We start from the raw sequence: 6,070 nt of genomic DNA, 5'->3' as shown, positions 1-6,070 counted from the left end.
GGCCGGAACTTTGTTTCTACGGGCTCCAGCACGCCCAGGGTTAAGTTCCTGCTGCCAAAGGAAGGAAGGAATGGGTGGGTGTGTGGGTGTAAGGATGGATAAGTCAGTGAAATCTGTAGTCCACAATGAGTTTAGCAAGTGGGAGGGAGCTTGGCCTTCTCTGCACTTGTATGCACTGCAGTTGAGACACCTTAGTACACCTGCGCCTGCATGCAAACCCACCCGAAAGGCAGCAAGGCATTCACCAGTCCAGAACTTCCCAACTCAGGATGGGCAGCCACATCTGTTGGCGTGCCCCAAGGCTCTTTCCTCCTGGGCTTTGCCCACTGGTGCCCACTTATCCTTAGACTCATCTCATTCTGTTTTGTTTTAGTTTATACGTGGTTGTTTATTTTTGTTTGGTTTGTGTTGTTTTGTGGTTTTTAGGGCTTTAGCTTTTTAAGGCAGGGCGTTGCTGTGTAGCTCAGGCTGGCCTCAAGATTCTCCGACCTTAGCCTATTGCATGCTGGGATTACAGTAGTGCAGAACTCCGTGCCCTCTGCCCTCTATAGATATATAGATATAGATTCTCATGAGCTCAGACTAGCCTTGACCTTCCTATGAACTTCTAATCCTTCTACCTCTACCTCCTGAGTGCTGGGATTACAGGTATGTGCTATCGTGCCCTGTGTTTTGAGTCAGACACAGAGAGTCATACATTCTAGGCAAGCACTCTACCAACTGAGGGTATCCCAGCTCCCAGTGATCCTCATATTCACCCTATTTTTGTGCTGGCATTGAACCCAGGATTCACACATGCTAGGCAAGTGTTCTGCAGCCAAACTGGGTCATCACCCTCTTCTTCCTCTCTCGTCCAACTTCTCAGTAAGTTGCACAGGGTAGTCTCGAACTTGTGATCAGAGCCTCTCCAGTATCTGAGATTGCAGGCCTGTCCAACACAGGCCCAGCTTCCCACTGAGACTGAGTCCCTTCGACAGGACAGACATGAACAGACTGTCTACTGCTCGGCCACCTCAGTGGCAGACCTGAATATAGGCACTGCTTGAATAGATGTGACCGATGGCGACCTGCGGTGAGTGCCAAGGAGAATGTTGAACTCCTCGTGGTCCCTGGCTAAAAGATAGAGGACAGAACAAGTATAGTGTCAGGGATCAGGGTGGTGGGATCCCTGTTTGCAGCTATGTTGTGTCGATTGCCCTGTTCATACCACCGTGTATCTTGTCTTCCGTGTATCCGTGGCGGTGGCCTGCTCATGTCCCCTCACCCAGCTATCTCTGCAGTTCTTCTAGCCTCCGTATTTCACAGTGATGCCCACTGATAGTTTATCACTTTTGTATAGCTGAGACCAAAATCCCAGAGGGAGGGCTGGGCAGACAGCCCAGTTGGTAAAGGGCTTGTCACACAGCATAGGGACCTGAATGGCCTCCCCTCCAAGAAGTGGGATGTGGTGGCCTGTACCTATACTTGTTATTGAATATTACTTTAACTAGGCAAAGATGTTTTGCATTGTTTATTCTGAGGAATACGTTTGTGCTGCGGTCTAATAAAGACCTGAACAGCCAATAGCGAGGCAAGAGAAAGGGTAGGTTGGGCTGGTGGGCAGAGAGGGTAAATAAGAGGAGAAATCTAGGCTGGAGAGAAAGAAGAAGGAAGATGGAGAAAAGAGGAAAAGAGGAGAGAATGAGGAGCATGCACTGGGCCAGAAGCCAGGCAGCTGTCGGTGAGTCAGGGGAAGGACAGCAAGAAATAAGAAAAAGGCCCCGAGGCAACGGGTCGTTAAGGAGGAACAGGCTTAAGTTACTAGAGCTAGCCAGTAAAGAGCTAAACTGAGGTCAAGCCTTCAAAACTAAGGCGTCTCCATTATTAGCTGATTGGTGTCCCAGAAGAAAACACCTGGTACTTGTAATCCCAGCACTGGGGACACAGAGATGAGAGGATCCTTGGGGCTCTTTGCCCTAACTGGTGAGTACCAGGTTTTTTGTTTTGTTTTTATTTTTTTGTTTGTTTGTTTTTTAAAACAGGGTTTCTCTGTTGCTTTGGAGCCTGTCCTGGAACTAGCTCTTGTAAAGCAGGCTGACCTTGAACTCAAAGAGACCCTCCGCCTCTGCAGGAATTAAAGGCTCCGCACGCGAGCACACACACACACACACACACACACACACACACACACACACACACACCCCTTCTGAAAGAACAACTTAAAGGAGAAATGCTGCGTTTGGGTATTTTAGAGGCTCCTGTGCAGATTTGCTTTGTCCCATGTACTCGAGAAGAACATGGTGGTAGGTGTCTATGGCGGAGGTTTCTCACCTCATAGTGACAGGAAGCAGAGAGCGAGGAAGGGACTGGGGACCAGGTATCATCACCAAGGGCATGCCCCCTAGTAGTCCACTTTCTCCAGCTTGGCCCCACTTCCCAAAGCTTCTATTACCTTCAAAAATGGTATGGTCTGTTGAATTAAGAGCGGCGGAGCTGCGTCCCCGGCACCCGGCCGCCCCCACGGCTAGCTTTACCCGAAATAATTACACGGAAACTGTATTCTTTTAAACACTGCCTGACCCATTAGTTTTAGCCTCTTATTGGCTAGCTCTTACATATTGATCTAACCCATTTTTATTAATCTGTGTAGCCCACAAGCTGGCTTACCAGGAATGATCTTAACCTGCATCTGTCTGCAGTGGGGGAACCATGGCGACTCCCTCTCTCAACTTTTTTCTCCCAGCATCCTGTTCTGTTTTCTCCGCCTACCTAAGGGTTGTCCTATGAAATGGGCCTAGGCAGTTTCTTTATTAATAAGAAATCATTCCCACATCAATGGTCAGCTGAGGACCAAGCTTTCAACCCAGGAATCTGTGGGGACATCTCATAGCCAATCCAGAGATGGCAGTTTGCTTCAGCCAGGGTATCTGCAGGAGTTGTGGTATATGCAGGAAAGGCTTGACCCCAAGGTTTAATGGGAGGACTCTGTAAAGGGGACTAGCCAAACAGAGACCAGCAGCCACAAGAAGACATCCCCAGCGTGAGCCATGGGGAAGGGGGATGTGTTGGTGATGGTCCTTGTGGCTGTGACAAGCCTGGTAAGGAGCAACTCCAGGAAGGAAGGGTTCAGTTGGGGCCATCCTAGGATACAGCCCACCGTGATGGGGAAGTCGTGTCAGTAGGGGGTTAAGGAGGTTTCTCATATTGCGGCCATTGCTCACATCCACAGTTTGTACTCAGAGACAGACTCTGGTGCTCAGCTCTCTTTCTCTTTGTTAGTCAGTCCAGGGCCCCGACTCATGGAATGGTGCCGCCCCCAGTTAGAGCGGGCTCTACCATCTCAGTCCCATATAGAAACTCATAGACACGCCCAGAAGTCTGTCTCTTAGGTGATCCTAGATTCGGATTAACGATTGGGCTGGTTAGTTTTCTATCAGCCGGACACAGCTAGAATCATCTGGGAAGAGGCAACCTCAGTTGAGGGATCGCTTATGTCAGATGCCCGTAGGCAAGCATGTGAGGCAATTTCTTTTCTTCTTTTTTAATCTTTGTGGTCTATTTATTGTGTATATAGTATTCTGCCTGTATGCATGCCTACAGGCCAGAAGAGGGCACTAGATCTCATTACAGATGGTTGTGAACCATGTGGTTGCTGGGAATTGAACTCAGGACATTTAGAAAAGCAGACAGTGCTCGTAACCATTGCCATCTCTCCAGCCCCGTGGGGCAATTTCTTAATTAATGATTGGTATGGGAAAGCCCATCTTATGGGTGGGTGGGTGGGGGCTACCATTGGGCCTGGGCTATTTAAGAAAGCAAACTGACCCAGCCAGTAAGCAGCATTCTTCTGTGGTCTCTGCTTCAGTTCCTATCTCCAGGTTCCTGATTGGGCACGCATGGCTTAAAGAAACCTCAGAGGGAGTGGTCAGATGTGTCTGTGTCACATTAAGGGATGAAAACTAGCTTTGCTCTTGAAGAAGTTGACCAAGAGAGAGCCCAAGTTTGAATTCCCCACTTCTCTCTGTGGGCTGTCTGTGTCTGTAGTTGTGGTTGTTGGCCTGTCTAGTATCTAGTGTGTGTCTGGTCAGGCCCTGGTCCCTATCTGTTGTGCCTGTGTATCTTGTGTCTTATCTGTGACTACCTGGTGTGTATGAGACAGAGAGAGAGATCTGTGTTTTTCTCTGTGTCTCTCCCTAGCAAAGCCTTTTCCTCTGCATTTATTGAAGAACACAGAAGACACGGTGTGAAAATGAGGGATTCTTTACAGAGATCTTTAACAGAGCTTTATGAGGGAAACAGTTACTTCAGAGACCCAGAGCAGCACTCAAAACCACGTGGATGTTAGCTACCTATAGCCACGTGTCGCTTCCAACATTTATGGGATACTTGTTATTTAAGGTTGCTTTTAATCTGTTGTCTGCTTTCAGCAAACGCTCAGCACAACACATGCATACACATGTGCTTTATTCTGGGTCGGGGCACAGAAGAGTACATAGCTTCAGCGTAAAGCCGTGCATGAGTATAGATTGTAAAAGATGGTGGCATGGGGGCAATCCAAGGCGTAGTAAGACTGGTTATGTGGTTCTCTTAAAAGCAGGTTAAACTTAAAGAAGCTGAGTGCACAGCAGGGCAGCGGGCTAACTGCATAGCTCTCAGGGCAGGTTATGAACTTGACTGCGAGGTCCAACCAAGTTTCAGTCTCTTTAAAGGCAAGAGGTATTTTCAGTAAAATGTATTGCCACACTCGAGTTCCTGCCCTGACTTCCCTCAATGACTGTGATGCGGAAATGTAAACCAAATAAACTCTTTCCTCCCCAGTTGTTCAAAGGCAGTAACAGAAACCCAACTAAGACAAGGATCAACCTTAACTATCACAAAGGAGATGACATCAGATCCCAGAAAGAACTAGAGCTTGGCCAGGCAGTGGTGTCGCATACCTTTAATTCCAGCACTCAGAGGCAGAGGCAGGCAGATCTCTGTGAGTTCAAGGCCAGCCTGGTCTACAAGAGCTAGGTCCAGGACAGGCTCCAAAGCTACAGAGAAACCCTGCCCCAAAAAATCAAAAATCAAAAAAAAAAAAAGAACTAGAGCTTGGAGGGTCCCCAGCAGGAGACACACAATGGGGATGGAACTATAATGAGGAGTGGAGGGGTCAAAGGAGCCTACCCACCTGACCTTCATCCCCCATCCTGTCTTCTGCCAGGAATTCCCACTGGCTAATTCTAGAAGCCAGTTAGCAAAGTGTCCCGGGCAGGTCCAGAAGAGCAGCCTCCCAACTGGAAGGTAGAGAAAGAGGAAGAGTCAAGCACACAGGGAGGCTGTCTGAATTTCCCATTCTGATTGTGTAGAGTCAGCCATCAGCAATATGAGTGCTGACCACCAAGTTCTGATTCATGCTCTGACGGTCCAAGCATCAGCTAGAGATAGCCAATCACAGGACCACAAAACTTACAGTGAAGTTATAGCCAATGGGTTTGGCTTTTTAGATGTCAACAAATGCTAACCATGAAATTGCCCAAATATGAAGTCCTACCTCTTTAAAGTACTAGAAATGGATATTTTTTTAACTTACATATGGGCTGAAGACCTCACATTCTGATTAAGAAGATTACCAACAATATTCTAAATTGGAGAGGCTACTGAAGTTCATCCCATACATCCAGAGGGCTTGTGGGAACTGATTTCTTTGAAACAGAGTATCACTATGTAACCATGATTAACCTCAGTCTTCCTGTGGTGGCTAGGCTGGCCTTGAATTTGTAGCAATTCTCTTGTCTCTGTCTCCCAAGTGTTGAATTACAGATGTTTGCCACTATGCCTAGTTCTATATGCTGGTTTTAATCACTGGATCACTGTGTTGACAAGAATTTCAAGCTTGCATCTGGCCTCAGCAGTGCTATGATTGATTGGTGATGTCTGCCATGAACATAGACATAGAAAATGGTGATATGCATGCCAACCTGGCCCTAAACAGTTATCTGACTTGGTTTTTACAAAGCCTCTATGCTTTGTCCTACTAGCCTGTGACTTCTTTCCCAACCCATCTCTCTTCTTGTCTTCCCTATATTGGATCGTATAATGGATCACACTG

General features: G+C 47.5%; 1 protein-coding gene across 1 annotated transcript in view; it reads left to right on the top strand.

Moving 5' to 3' along the window:
* The window catches only part of Cdh23 (cadherin related 23), a 362,011-nt gene that overhangs the window by 322,587 nt on the left and 33,354 nt on the right, over positions 1-6,070 (top strand). The gene's annotated exons all lie outside the window — the stretch shown is intronic.

The sequence above is a fragment of the Microtus ochrogaster genome, linkage group LG2 (assembly GCF_000317375.1).
Source record: "Microtus ochrogaster isolate Prairie Vole_2 linkage group LG2, MicOch1.0, whole genome shotgun sequence".
NCBI lineage: Eukaryota > Metazoa > Chordata > Mammalia > Rodentia > Cricetidae > Microtus > Microtus ochrogaster.
The sequence above is the reverse complement of the archived record's forward strand: the minus strand, read 5'-3'. Positions and strand labels throughout refer to the sequence as shown.